General features: G+C 36.1%; 1 pseudogene; it reads left to right on the forward strand.

Moving 5' to 3' along the window:
* The first annotated feature begins 4,198 nt into the window (after positions 1-4,198).
* Positions 4,199-4,951, forward strand: LOC101358263 (lysosome-associated membrane glycoprotein 1 pseudogene; annotated as a pseudogene).
* Positions 4,952-15,947: the final 10,996 nt, after the last annotated feature.

Consider the following 15,947-nt stretch of genomic DNA (forward strand, 5'->3'; position numbering starts at 1 on the left):
AGAAGAGTTAACACCACTACTACTAAAGGTATTTCAGAGCATAGAAAAGGATGGAATACTCCCAAACTCATTCTATGAAGCCAGAATAACCCTGATACCAAAACCAGGTAAAGACACCACAAACAAGAAAATTAAAGACCAATATCCCTTATGAACATAGATGCAAAAATCCTCAACAAAATTCTAACCAACAGAATTCAACAACATATCAAAAAAATAATTCACCATGACCAAGTGGGATTCATACAAGGTATGCAGGGATGGTTCAACATTAGAAAAACAATCAGTGTAATCCATCACATAAATAAAACAAAAAACAAGAACCACATGATCTTATGAATCAATGCAGAAAAGGTATCTGACAAAGTCCAACACCCATTCATGCTAAAAACTCTCAGCAAAATAGGAACAGAGGGGAAATTCCTCCACATAATTAAGGGCATTTATACAAAGCCAACAGCCAACATCATCCTAAATGCAGAGAGTCTGAAAGCATTTCCCTTGAGAATGGGAACCAGACAAGGATGTCCTTTATCACCCCTCTTATTCAACATTGTGCTGGAGGTCCTAGCCAGAGCAATTGGGCTAGAAAAAGAAATAAACAGCATCAAAATTGGTAAGGAAGAAGTAAAAGTATCTCTAGTTGCAGATGATATGATCTTATACACAGAAAACCCCAAAGAGTCCCTGAGAAAACTACTGGAACTAATAGAAGACTTCAGCAAAGTACCAGGATACAAGATACACATACAAATATCAGTTGGATTCCTCTATACCAACAAACAGAACTTCCAAGAAGAAATCACGAAATCAATACCATTTATAATAGGCCCCAAGAAGATAAAATACTTAGGAATAAATCTAACCAGAGGTGTAGGATACCTATACAATGAAAACTACAAGACACTACTGCAAGAAACCAAAAGAGACCTGCATAAGTGGAAAAACATACCTTGCTCATGGATAGGTAATCTCAGCATTATGAAAATGTCAATTCTACCCAAAGCAATCTACAGATACAATGCAATCCCGATCGAAATTCCACCGGTATTTTTAAATGAGACGGAGAAATAAATCACCAACTTCATATGGAAATGGAAGAGGCCTCGGATAAGTAAAGGATTACTCAAGAAGAAGAACAAAGTAGGAGACCTCACACTACCTGATTTTAGAACCTACTATACCACCACGACAGTCAAAACAGATACATAGATCAATGGAACAGAACTGAGAATCCATCTACAAAAAACTGAAACAAGACCCATACCTCACACCATGCACAAAAACTAACTGAAAATGGATCAAAGATCTAAATATAAAATCAAAAATGATAAAGATCATGGAAAAAAAATAGGGACAATGCTAGGAGCCCTAACACATGGCATAAACAGAATATAAACCATAAGTAACAGTGTGCAAACACCAGAAGAGAAACTATATAACTGGGAGACCTTAAAAATCAAACACTTATGCTCATCATAGGTTTCACCAAAAAAGTCAAAAGACAACCTACAGACTGGGAAAAAAATTTTGGCTATGACAAATCCAATCAGTATTTAATCTCTAAAATCTACAAGATACTGCAAAACCTCAACAACAAAAAGATAAATAACCCAATTAAAAATGGGCAAAGGATATGAACAGGCACTTCACCAAAGAAGATATTCAGGTGGCTAACAGACACATGAGGAAATGCTCACATTTATTAGCCATTAGACAAATGCAAATCAAAACTACAATGAGACACCATCTCACCCCAACAAGCCTAGCATTAATCCAAAAAACAGAAAATAATAAATGTTGTAGAGGTTGTGGAGGAACTGGGACACTTGTACACTGCTGGTGGGGATGTAAAATGGTACAACCACTTTGGAAATCGATTTGGCGCTTCCTTAAAAAGCTAGAAATAGAAGTACCATACGATCCAGCAATCCTACTCCTTGGAATATATCTTAGAGAAATAAGAGCCCTCATATAAATAGATATATGCACACCCATGTTCATTGCAGCACCATTCACGATAGCAAAAAGATGGAAACAACCTAGGGGCCCATCAACAGACAAATGGATTAACAAATTATGGTATATTCACACAATGGAATACTATGCAAGGATAAAGAATGATAAATCTGTGAAACATCTCATAACATGGATGAATCTGGAGGGCATTATGCTGAGCAAAATAAGTCAGTCGCAAAAAGAGAAATATTGTATGAGGCCGCTATTATAAGAACTCAAGAAAAGATTTAGACACAGAAGAAAATATTCTTTGATGGTTATGAGGATGGGGAGGGAGGGAGAGGGGCATTACTAACTAGATAGTAGACCAGAATTATCTTAGGTGAAGGAAGGACAGCACACACTATAGGGGAAGCCAGAACAATTGGACTAAACCAAAAACTAATAAGTTTCCTGAATAGAACCAAACACTTCGAGGGACAAAGTAGCAGGGGCGCGGGTCTGGTGACCATGGTTTCAAGGGACATCTAGGTCAACTGGCATAAGAAAATTTATTAAGAAAATGTTCTGTATCCCACTTTGGTGAGTGGCATCTGGGGTCTTAAAAGCTAGCGAGTGGCTATCTAAGATGCATCAGTTGGTCCCAACCCACATGGAGTAAAGGAGAATTAAGAACACCAAAGACACAAGGAAAACATTAGCCCAAGAGACAGAAAGTGCCACATAAATCAGAGATTCCATCAGCCTGAGACTGGAAGAACTAGATGGTGCCCGCCTACCAATAATGACCGCCGTTAAAGGGAACACAACAGAGAGTCCCTGATGGAGCAGGAGAAAAATGGGGTGCAGAACTCAAATTCTAATAAAAAGACCAGACTTAATGGTCTGACTGAGACTGGAGGTATGCCAGAAGACATGGCTCCCAGACTCTCTGTTAGCCCAGAACTGAAACCATTCCTGAAGCCAACTCTTCAGGCAAAAATTAGACCGGACTTGAAGACATAAAATGGTACTAGTGAAGAGAGTGCTTCTTAGCTCAAGTAGATACATGAGACTAAATGGTCAGCTCCTGTCCGGAGGCAAGATGAGAAGGCAAAAAGGGACAGAAGCTGGTTGAGTGGACACCGGAAATCCAGGGTGGAAAGGAGGAGTGTGCTGTCACATTATAGGGAGAGCAACTAGGGTCACCTAGCAATATGTGTATAAATTTTTGTATGGGAAACTAACTTGAACTGTAAACTTTCACTTAAAGCACAATTTAAAAAAAAATAAGTGAATTAGGAGAAGCACAACTCAGCAGCTGCAGGAGCAACTCCATTATTGTCAATGATTGTTCGAAAGGGGAAATAGTCTGTGAGTCCTTTAGTAGCTGCTGTTGCCAAATATTAGCTTACGTTCATAAAGGAAAACTTCACTAATTCAAGCACAATGGAGAAGATGACTTAGGTTGAAAGCTAAAAATTATATCACAATCACCACAACAGGGAGCTCAGATGGTGGCAGTCATAAGACCGGCAAAGCTGTTTACCGGGATCTTCATTTTGGCCTTTGGGAGCCGAAGCTACAAGTGCCAAAGAGGTGCGGGCTTCTTGATTTCACTGGGATGCTCTCTGTCCTGCCAAGTCCTAACCACCAGACTGCTCATTTTTTATTTTTATTTTTTTTCCTAATTCCTGTCTCCAAAATTTAGGCAGATAGTGAAGAAACAGGTTGCTAACCAGCAACAACATGAGACCCTCCCATACCTCCTGTCCAGCCCCTGGCATCTGTGGCAGCCTCAGCTGCGTTTGGAGGCAGTAGGTGCTCTTGCTGCTGCTTCCAGGATTCATACATGGTGCATGTTTAATGTCTGTGGTAAAAAAAGGTCATGGAACAGCTTGAACAACAAAGGAATTCTCCAGCTGTGCTCTTCACGAATTATCATACCAAGAGTAGTGCTAAGAATGTGACCTTGAATCCACAATCTAATACAGAAATACTAAATAGCAGTTGTTGTGGTAAAGAGAATGCTTCTGATGCCAGTCAACCCCAGATGGCTTTTGGAGGAAGATATATATTGACACTCAGTTTCATAAGTAATGCAACAGATTACAGTGCTCAGGTGATAAACTTTGTTTATAATATGTTAGATATTTTCCCCCAATGAAAGCTCCAAAAAATCAAGACTGTGAAATCCTTACCTGACGTAAAGTCAGATACAGATGAAAAATACGGATGTGTCAGTGGCAACTAGATACACATGAATAATATAACTATTAAACTCTGTGATGTAACTATCCAGAAATACGTTTCATATAACTTCAGCAAGGACGAAATGCTCTGTAAGCGAGATGAAACTTCTCCAACAAGAATACCACCAAGGTCAAGTCCTATGCCAGAAAGTCTAATCCTGTGTAAATACAGTGTCAGTGGTACATATGGAATCAGTCTGCTTGCCAGCATGGGATGACAACTGATCATCATCTATGAGAAAAGCTGTAAGACAGTTGTGACAAGAGTAATCAATACCAACCCAAATACGACCACTGTCAATGAGAACTATAATCCTCATTTGGTGACACTGGAACTTTGCAGCGAAAATGTCACTTTTCTTGTGTTCAGTTTTGGAATGGATGGAAGATGTAGCCTGTTTTGCCTACAAGGAATCCAGTTAAATACAACTCTACATGATGCCAGAGACCCCACTTGTAAAGCTGCCAGTGACTTATTGAGTGCCCTTCAAGCCACCACTGGAAATTCTTGTAAGAGTAATGCTGATGAAAAGGTGCAAATCACAGACGCCTTTTCAGTCAATATATTCAAAGTCTGGATGGGTCCAGGCTTTCACATTTGAAGGTGACAATTTGGATCTCTGGAAGAATGTCATCTAGATGAAAATAACTTACTGAGTTCTACTGCCATTGTTGATGCCCTTTCAAGACTTGTCCTCATTGTCCTAATTGCTTATCTCATTGGCAGGAACAGAAGTCATGCTGGGCATCAGACAATTTAGCATTTGCGATTACTCTCCACCACTGTAGATCAACCACAGTTGCAAAAGGTCTACATTCATTTTCCCTGAGCTTAAATTGGTATTGAAATGGGGGGCATACTTTCTTGTAAACCTTTTGTCAAAAGTCTGATTTATCAAATGTGAAGTTCATCTTGTAACATTTACTGTGCACAAAAGAGTAACTCTTGAAGATGGTGTTAGTTTTGCTAACTGGTTAAATATTAATATTTACCAAAGCAGAACTCTGAGGTAAGGGTAAGAGTGCTTTTCTAAATTGGCACTGTCTCCACTATCATTTGATGTTTTAAGAATCTGGGGTTTGGTCGCTTCATTCTTTATTCAGATTTAAGCCTTACAAAGTAAAATCTTTGTTCTCTACACTTACCATTGATGAAGGTTATATTGTTATACCGACATGTTTAAGAGATTCAAAATTGTAGAAGAAAGAAAAATATAAAATGAAAGTACTGCAAATGATGAAAATGTGAAATAGTTCAATTAAGCTTTAAAAATCAGAACAGACCTGGCTCACACAGAGAATGAACAGTGCAACATTCCAGTATTACAAAGTTAATTGGACTTATTCTCTGGTATTTTTAATGTCCTGCCACTTAAGAACTGGTATTTTTTTTTTAAATATAAACATTGGTATCATTTTATTTATTATTTTATAAAGTGATTTTCAGTTTTCTGTGTCAAGTTCAGGGTGATCCTATTTCGGCATTTGTGCATATAGATTTCACTTCAAGTGTGGTTGGTGGTTGTGCACTTAAAAATAAGTTCATATGAAATGCATTGCCTATAACAATGCTAATGAGAATTTTCTTTCTTGGTTTGTCAGGAAACAACAGCAACAAAGGGCAATGATCATTTATCGATGGGCCAGGCTCTGTACAATGAGATTTACATTTATTATCTTGGGTTGTTTCTATGTGCTGTAAATATGCTTCTTATCATTTTATAGATAAGGAAAAAGTAACTTACACATGGTTACATGGCCAGTGAATAAAATAACCAGGGTTTGAACCTCTCTCTTATCGACCTTAGCGCTCAATATCTAGGCTCTTGTGACTTTGCCCACTGCCTCTTTCAGCATCAGGAAATAAATTTAAAGAAATATATTTCTATTATTTCAAAATATATACCTATGTGTTCCTAGGTTAACCAAGTTACTATTCTATTGGCTTGTTACAGGACTTTTTTTCTCAGTGTATACCAAACCCCCTGTAAGACAAAGTCCATGATAGATACTTCCTACCACTGGACCACATGATCCACTGGACCGCTACTACTCACCTCAGAATTTTTCTTCTCAGCCGCGTGCCTCAGGTTGTCTGCTCTGCTTCAGTAGCATTTTCCTAGGCATTCCAGACTTACTATGTCCTATTGCCCTGATGATTAAAACCTGGCGCCATGTCTATTTTACCTCCCTATCCTCCCTGAAATATTTTGTTTCTATTGGAAGCAGAGATGGTATGAAACAAAGGAAAGAGGCTTCTCCAGCATGTATGTCCCAAAAGGCTACAGTATTTTCTGTGTGATACTCCCCATGTAACAAGAAGTGCCTCCTTTTGTAAAAAAAATAAATAAATAACTAATTAACTAAAAACTCTTTTTTAAAAAAATCTATTCTTCAGACAGTACAGGCTGAAAACTATACAGTTCAGGATTCTTCACTAATATATGGTGAAGGCACTGCTAATTAATAATAATAATAAAAACAAAATCCAGTTGCCATCAGGTTGATTCCAACTCATGCTGACCCCATGTGTTGCAGTACAGAACTGCGCTCTACAGGGCTTTTATGGCTGTGACCTTTCAGAAGCAGATCATCAGGCCTTTTTTCTGAGGTGCCTCTGTGTGGGTTCAAACCATCAACCTTTTGGTTGCAGAGCACTTAACCATTTGTGCCACTCAGGGACTCCATAATTGAGGCGCCTATTGCCAGACTGCCTGCCTGTCTGCATGTCTATCTATCATCTATTTCTCTAGTTTCTTACGTTTCTAGTTCAGTGTTAGGGATAATGGTGACACACAGAGTTGGGAGAGTGAAGTAGAATTTGTAGCAATAATGGGCTCTACCACTGAAGGATGGATTGTTCTAAGTCGAAAATTTACTATTACCTAATTGAGTTCTTTATCTCTCAAGCTGATTTAAAATTTTCTGAAAAACAAACAAAAAATTCACTTCCATGAGGGGATGAATTTCTTTCATCTTATAGTACTTATGAAAAATAGAACTTGGAAAGATAAATCAAGAAAGCAAAAGTAGACATTTACACATATAAATTTATATTCCAAAATACTTGTAGACCCACAGAGGAAGAAGTGAAAAAATTGGAATACACAATACTTTGCTTAGCTTCAAGGCCAAGATTACCAATTGTTCTACTAAGTGATACTGAAAATAAATTCTAATTTGACTACATTCAGACTTGTCAAGATATAATTTGATATATATATATATATATCTCACTTGTTTTGTATCTTAGGCTCAGAACCAAGTGGGATTAGTGTAGCAGTCCTTGCCACTTTGGTTTACAAAATCTTCGAGAATCAGATACAGGAGATAGACTCTCTCTTTGCAGAAAAATGAATATATGAATATACAGGGGGAAAAAAAAATAGTGCCTTGCAGTTTCATGAAGAAGTCCCAGCATTCATGAAATAGAAAGAGGAAGTTGTTGTCACAGTTTCTACTATGGCTCACTTAAATGTCACAGAATCCAAATTAATGATCTGGTAAAACTAGAATATTTATTGTTTAACACTTGTGTTGTTAGTTGCTGTCAAATCAATTCTGACTCATGGCAACCCCATGTGATACAGAGTAAAACTGCTCCAGAGGGTTTTCTTGGCTGTAATCTTAATAGAAGCAGATTGCCAGGCCTATCTTTTGTGGCACTGTTGGGTGGGTTCGAATCATTAACCTTTTAGGTTAGTAGTCAAGCGCAAACCATCTGTGCCACCTAGGGACAATTTAACACTTCAAAACCTGTTGCCATTGAGTTGATTTTGACTCCTAGTGACCCTATAGGACAGAGCAGAACCGCTCCATAGGGTTTCCAGTGCTATAATCTTCAAGGAAGCAGGCTGCCACATCTTTCTCCCTTGGAGAGGCTAGTGGGTTCCAACCACCGACCTTTCAGTTAGCAGCCAAGTGTTTTAACCACTGCACCTCCAGGACTCCTTGCTATTTTTAAAACAATTTTATAAGAAATATTACACAATTAAGGCCAACTTTCATGTTTCACCCTGTTCTGTCTTTAAATTTCACTCAAATCTTATTAACTCTGTCATTTATGGAGCATATTATAAAGTAGTACTTCTCAACCAATAAGCTGATAGAAAACTATCATTCAAAAATGAGTAGCAATGAGGTTTGTGATGGTGATCACTTTCATCTTCTCTTAAGACACACACTTGGGAAATTAAAGAACTTCCTTCCCAGAATCAGATAAATCAGTATATGATAGTAGAAATAGGGGGAAAACACGGAATGTGAGAAAAGGGGAAGGAATGGAAAAAAAAAACAGGGAAAAGCAAGAAAAAAAGTGTGAGAGAGAGAGAAGTAAGAAGGCATAGTGTCAGGTTATTGGCATATATATTTTTACATTATAACTTCATTTCTTTGACTCTTTACTGGAGGGCAAAATTATTTCATCACCTGTTGTAGCTTCATCAATCTAAAATCGCAATGGTGCTCACAAATCAATTCTGATGATACCAATGTTTTGTGACACTTTAATTTAATCATATAACCATAATTAAATTTTCCAAGTCATTAAATCACCTTTTACAAAGTATATTACTTTTATTTCAATATTAATTCAATTTAATAAACATTTCAAGCTCCCTTTGCTGTTTCTTTCCCTAAGCTATCGTATGTGCTTCCTTACACCCCATCAGTTCTTTTTAATTTCCAAAGAGCAATAGATTCAGGACGTAAATGCAATAAACAAATAAGTGGAGTTCAGCATATCTCAAAACCTGTCCACAAAGAGCAAGCATACACATGAAAAGTATCATAGAAAACATTTAAAAAGACTAGAATGCGTGGAAACATAATGCAAAAATTCAAAGATTATAAATGTTGTCTCTGGTGCCACGTATTTTGACTGACACTGAAACTATTAATTTTAAATTGTAAATCTGAAATGTCAAAAGAGGAAGAAGAAAGAAAAGAAGAAGAGGCAGAAACAGCAGGGACTGTAGCCACCACTGTCATAAGATTTACTAGAAGAAATGACGGGAAATTAAAAAAAAAAAATCCAAGAACAAGGAAGTTACTTTCAAGAGTGACTCCAAACCCAGAAGCCATAAAATAAATAAATAAATATATGTATGTGTGTGTGTATGTATATATACAATTTTTATATAAATATAAAATATTTTATATAGATGTATAAATAAGCTATCTTTCTGCAGAATAAAATCTACAATAAGCAAAGGCAAAAGAACCATCTTTAAAATATACATTTATAACTCGCTTGTGGTTAATTAATACTTTTTCCTCATGTCAATTATGTCATTCTTCTACAGTAGTAGTTTCACTGTGCACAAGGCTTCCAAGCTTAAGACTATATTTTCGAGACTCTCTGGTATCTGGGCATGGCCTTAATCAAATCTCTGGCCAATAGGGTTTGACTGAGAGCAAGGTACACTAGCTTTGAGTCTTGCCCTTAAAACAATTGTGGGTAGGCTCCTCTGGACTTGTGCACTCTTACTGATCTCTGGGGATAATAGGAACTAGAGCGGTCACCTTGGGTCCATACTGGAAGCCATATGTTGATATATGGACACTGTGTCTCTATCAGGACACAACAGAAAAACTATCAAAGGAAATTGTTTACAGAAAAGCAAATATGAATGGATCTTCAATATATGAAGAGTTACTAAATCTCACACAAAGTAAGGAATGAAAATTAAGATTATATTGAAAGAGCATTTTAAAGTATCATATTAGCAAAGATCTGTAATCTTGGTAGCATGTTATATTCATGAGTATAAGTGGAAACAAACACTCTCATGCACTGTTGATTGGAATATAAAAATATAAAATGCACACATGCACATACTCTTTGACCTAGGAATTTCACTTCTGGGAATTCATCATATAGGTATACATGCACAAATGTGAAGTGGCATATATAGAAGATAATTTATTTCAACATTGTATTAGCAAAAGATCAGAAATTACCTAAATATTCTTGGTAGGAGTCTGGTTAAATAAATTATGGTATGTTAGACAATGAAATATTGTACATTATTAAGAAAGATTGAGGGAATTCCTTGTGCACTGATATAGTATGAGCTCCAAGATATATTAAGTTAAAAAAAGCAAAGCGTAGAACAGTGTATATAATACAATCTAGCATTAATGTGAAGTTATAAAAATACTAGTTTATATTTGATTATATGGTCATAGATTATTTCTATATTTTTAAAAGGATAGGGAAGAATGTGGTAACATTATTTACCTCTGGGGAGAAGAATGAGAAGAATTAGGTGATTGGTTGAGAGAAGTGGAAGGAGTCATATCATCCATTTATAACTTTTTAATTATGTGGCTATATTATTTACTAAAAAGTAAAAAAAAAAAAATCAAAGAAGTGGTAGAACCCAATTTGAATAAAATATTTTTTTCTATTTTTAATAAAATGAAAACTTTATACCACAGAACAGATGCTATATTCAAAATACCGAAGACAAAATACAACAAACACATCAGTCAGAATGTTGATTGTTTTCAATGGTAATCTAATTACTGATGCAATAAGCAAAAATTAAAAAAATAAAGCAATAAGATTGAAAGACATTCTTAAACCTTTGCCTTAAATACATGAACATGAGAAAGATATCCTTTATGCATTTCAAGAGACAAAGGACTTTTCCAAGAAGAGAGAATGAGAATAAATGCATGAAAATGTATGTCAACTATTCGTCCTCTGAGCCTTCTCACCTTTTAGTTACAAGGTTGGCATGAAGTCTTGTTTCTGAATTTGTAATTAAAATTATGTGTACTTACACTAATCTTCAATGTAAATATATGCTGTATGTTGAATGTTAGGCTTACTCTATCACATTTATAATAAAACAGCAAAGCACTAGGAAGAATTTCTGAAATATCCATTTGGCAAACGACACAATTTTGTCTTTAGGTTACCTAGAAAATTCTCCAAGTTATACATAGGAGTTTTTAAATGTTTAATGCCTGACACTGAATATACAAAATAACAAAGCTATTCTTCTCCTCAACTGATGGTGGTGGTGGGTTGCTATAATACAATAAGTTAAAAGGATTACACCTTACAATCTCTCTTTGCTCCTATAAATGTCTTCAGGGATAAAACTCAATGAAGAAAATGGGTTCATCTAGTCTTCCTTTAATGTTATTGTTCCCAGAGTTTGGTCACTAAACCAGTAGCATTGACATAAATTGGCAACTGGCTAGCAATGCAAATTCTCAGGCCCCACTCCCAATCTATTGAATCAGAAATTCTAGAAGTGGGACCCAGCAATCTGTGTTTTAACAAGTCCTCCTGGTGATTGCGGTTTGAGAATTACTGTTTTAAGTTATTAGTAAGAATCAATATTAGGTATCACCAAGTTAGTGGTACTTTTTGTTTTTGGATCAAAAAAAAAAAATTCAATAGCTACTCAAAACACTGTTGCCAAAGTTTAAATAAGAGGTATGAATTTGGACATATTATATAATATATATGCTCTCTCTCTCTCTCTCTCTTTATATATATCAAAAGAAGATGGAAGGAATTCACAGTCACTGTACCAAAAAGAATTGGCCAACGTCCAACCATTTCAGGAGATAGCGTATGATCAAGAATCGATGGAATTGAAGGAAGAAGTCCAAGTTGCACTGAAAGCATTGATAGAAAACAAGGTACCAGGAATTGATGGAATACCAATTGAGATGTTTCAACAAACAGATGCAACGCCAGAAGCACTTACTTGTCTATGCCAAGAAATTTGGAAGACAGCTACCTTGCCAACTGATTGGAAGACATCTATATCTGTGCCCATTCCAAAGAAAGGTGATCCATCATAATGTGGAAATTATCAAACAATATCATTATTATCACACGCAAGTAAAATTTTGTTGAAGATAATTCAAAAGCTGTTGCAGCAGTAAATTGACAGGGAACTGCCAAAAATTCAAGCTGGATTCAGAAAAGGACATTGCACAAGGGATATCATTGCTGATGTTAGATGGATCTTGGCTGAAAGCAAAGAACACCAGAAATATGTTTACCTATGTTTTACTGGCTATGCAAAAGCATTTGACTGTGTGGATCATAACAAATTATGGATAACATTGTGAAGAATGGGAATTCCAGAACACTTACTTGTGCTCATGAGGAACTTGTACTTAGACCAAGAGGCAGTCGTTCGAATAGAACAAGGGGATACTGCATGGTTTAAAATCAGGAAAGGTGTGCATCAGGGTTGTATCCTTTCACCATATTTATTCAATCTTTATGCTGAGGAAATAATCCGAGAAGCTGGACTATATAAACAGAAAGCAGCATCAGGATTGGAGGAAGACTCATTAACAACCTTCGATATGCAAATGACACAACATTGCGTGCTGAAAGGGAAGAGAACTTGAAGCACTTACTGGTGAAGATCAAAGACCACAGCCTTCAGTATGGATTACACCTCAACATAAAGAAAACAAAAATCCTCACACCTGGACAAATAAGCAACATCATGATAAATGGAGAAAAGATTGAAGGTGTCAAGGATTTCATTTTACTTGGATCCACAGTAAACTCCCATGGAAGCAGCAGTCAAAAAAATCAAACAAGTGTTGGCATTGGGCAAACATGCTGCAGAAGACCTCTTTAAAGTGTTAAAAAAGAAAAGATGTCACTTTGAGGACTAAGGTATCCTGACTGAAGACATGGTATTTTCAATCTCCTCATATGCATGGAAAAGCTGGACAATAAATAAGGAAGATTAAAGAAGAATTGATGCCTTTTAATTATGGTGTTGGCGAAGAATATTGAATATACCATGGACTGCCACAAGAACAAACAAATCTGTCTTGGAAGAAGTACAGCCAGAGTGCTTCTTAGAAGTAACGATGGTGAGATTTCATCTCATGTACTTTGGACATGTTATCAGGAGGGATCAGTCCCTGGAGAAGGACATCATGCTTGGTAAAGCACAGGGTCAGCAAAAAAGAGGAAGACCCTCAACAAGATGGGTTGACATAGTGGCTACAACAACAGGCTCGAACATAACAATGATTGTGAGGGTGGCGTAGGACCAGGCAGTGTTTCCTTCTGTTCTACATAGGGTCACTATGTGCCGGAACCAACTCAATGGTACCTAATAACAACAACATATATAAAAATATACATATAGCATATGTATGTGATTATGTAAACTATTTCAGGAATTTTCAAAATAAATTTTAGAAATGCATACATATGCTTGAAACGGCTTGGAAGTAGGGGTCCATAATATTTTCATATAATTATTCTCCTTTGTAATCTTATGAATTTTATTTTATGCATTTAAAAACATCATTCACAATGGTTTCTGGATACTTCACCAGTTTGCCAAAGATATTTGTATCTTATGAAAGTTTAAGATCTCCAGTGAGGAAAGAATATGCTTGAATATGATGAGCCATTCCTGAGGTTAGTAGGAATAAATTTTATATATATATATATATATACATATATAATGAAAAAGTTTATGCTAAATCCTTTATCACTTCAAACGAATAGGAAATATTAATGAAAAGACATATTTTTCTCTTGTGAAAAATATCCAGTCAGTCTATATGTACTTTGAAAACTAAGGTGTGTCTGACCCAAGCCACAGTCTTTTCAATTACGTCATATGCATGTGAAAGCTGAACAATGAAAAAGGAAGACAGAAGAAGAATTCATGAATTCAAATTGTGATGTTAGTGAAGAATACTGACTATACTGTGGACCGCCAGAAGAATGAACAAATCTGTCTTGGAAGAAGTACAACCAAAACGCTCCTTAGAAGTGAGGATGGTGAGACTTTGTCTTGCTTTCTTTGGACATATAATCAGGAAAGACCAATCACTAGAAAAAGACATCATATTTGGCAAAGAGGAAGGTCAGTGAAACCAGAAAGGCCTCAATGAGATGGATTGACACAATAGCCCCAACAGTGGGTGGCGCAGTACTGGGCAATGTTTTGTTTTGTTATACATAAGGTATCTATGAGTTGGGAGTCAACTCAATGGCAACTAACAACAACAATTCTATGCATGATACTGCTATTTCTACGATAACATTGTTATGAGTAAGTATAACACACTCAACTAAGTCACCCTATATTACAGATTTCTTCAAACTGTTGTGGAGCTTAATAGCCATGGAGGTGGTAATGAGGCAGTCAAGGAAATTAAGACATCCAGAAAGTACTACAGTGTTTGAAAGCCACGCAGTTATGTACCACATCTCTGTCTTCTCAATGGTAATAATTGAAAAACACCATCTCTTCTTTTTATAAGAAACAATTTACTTCCAACAGGCTTTTCACACACGCACACCCAAAAAACCAATTTCTTTAAAAGTTTAAATCATGGTGTATCTTTTAAATTACCACTTGTTTTGTTGCATATAGGGTGGAGGGCTGGTGGACATTGCTAAAAAACACAGGTCTATTAATAGCAGGGCTAATTCTGTATTTTAACAGCTAAGTTGATTAAAGCAGTGACGTGTGCTGCAGTAGTACAAGGACTCTGAATGCAAATGATCCTGAGGTGCCTAAACAAATATAAACAAACTGAAGGAAAATACTACAACAAACAAGAACAAACTAAACTTCAACAAAACGTAGGCTGAATCTATTAAGTCAAATGGCCAAGCTCAGAGTCAGCATGGAAGCACACAGACAGAAGAAGTAGAAGAATTTCAGGCCATTTTTACCATCTATCACAAGCCATCCCTACCACATAAAATTTTTTTATTACCATAATACTCACAGAGGTTTTGCTTTTCTGACCAAACCCAGAATTTTATAGTAATAAGATTAAGAGTTGAAGCAGGCAGGCTTGCTCAAGAATTTTTTTTCTATATTACATCTGTTTTTATACTGTTTTATCATCTTTATTTCATTTTTATATCTTCCATTTACATATCTATCAGCGATATTATCTTCTAGCCTCATTTGCCAGTAAAACAAAATTAAGGGAAAATACTAGTATATATAGCATAATAGAACCAAAATGTTAAAAATTATAAGGAAATGGAACCCAGTAAATAGCTATACTACTAAAGACAATGTGTATCAGCTGCACCTTCGACCATAAGACTTTGGTTAGTATTAAAAAAAAAAAAAAATCAGCCTCTACAGTTATAGCTCTTTTTCTGGAAAAGGGATTTAAGCCATTTCCTCACTAATCTAAAACAAGTAGCCTCTCTAGTTTGCTGCCACTTCAGTGAAGACGGCAAATTGATAAAACTAGTACTTAGAAAATTAGATGGAAGAAAACACAATTTAAAGTGATACTCGCTGGCTTCAATAATGAAGAATGTTAAGCACCACAACTTCACCTAAAAACAAGTGTGTGTTCCCGCAGATGTGTAAGAAGGTTTAATATAAGTGTAGCTCCTTCTCATTTCTCTTGAGGGACAGACACCTCAAACTATGGCAGTGTCATTGGCTACCTTCTTTTCTTCCTGTCTAAATGAATGGTACGGATGAGATGCTCACTCTGGAAGAATGTTCATCTTCAAACAAAATGTAAAACTCAAATATTACAATTCTCTTAAAGGAAGTTACGTGATATGAATGGCTTTGCTAGTAAAACTCGCACAAAATCAGTAAATAGAGGGTGACCATAAATTCAATAATTATTACTTTAACCATTCTGTTGTTCTTTCTTATTTTATTAGCATATATTGTATTATAAATGCTATATATGAGGTAATAAAATTGCCAAAACAAAACATAGTGAAAATCATTTGAAGAATAAATGATAAAG

Source organism: Trichechus manatus, unplaced genomic scaffold (assembly GCF_000243295.1).
Source record: "Trichechus manatus latirostris isolate Lorelei unplaced genomic scaffold, TriManLat1.0 scaffold00159, whole genome shotgun sequence".
Classification (NCBI taxonomy): domain Eukaryota; kingdom Metazoa; phylum Chordata; class Mammalia; order Sirenia; family Trichechidae; genus Trichechus; species Trichechus manatus.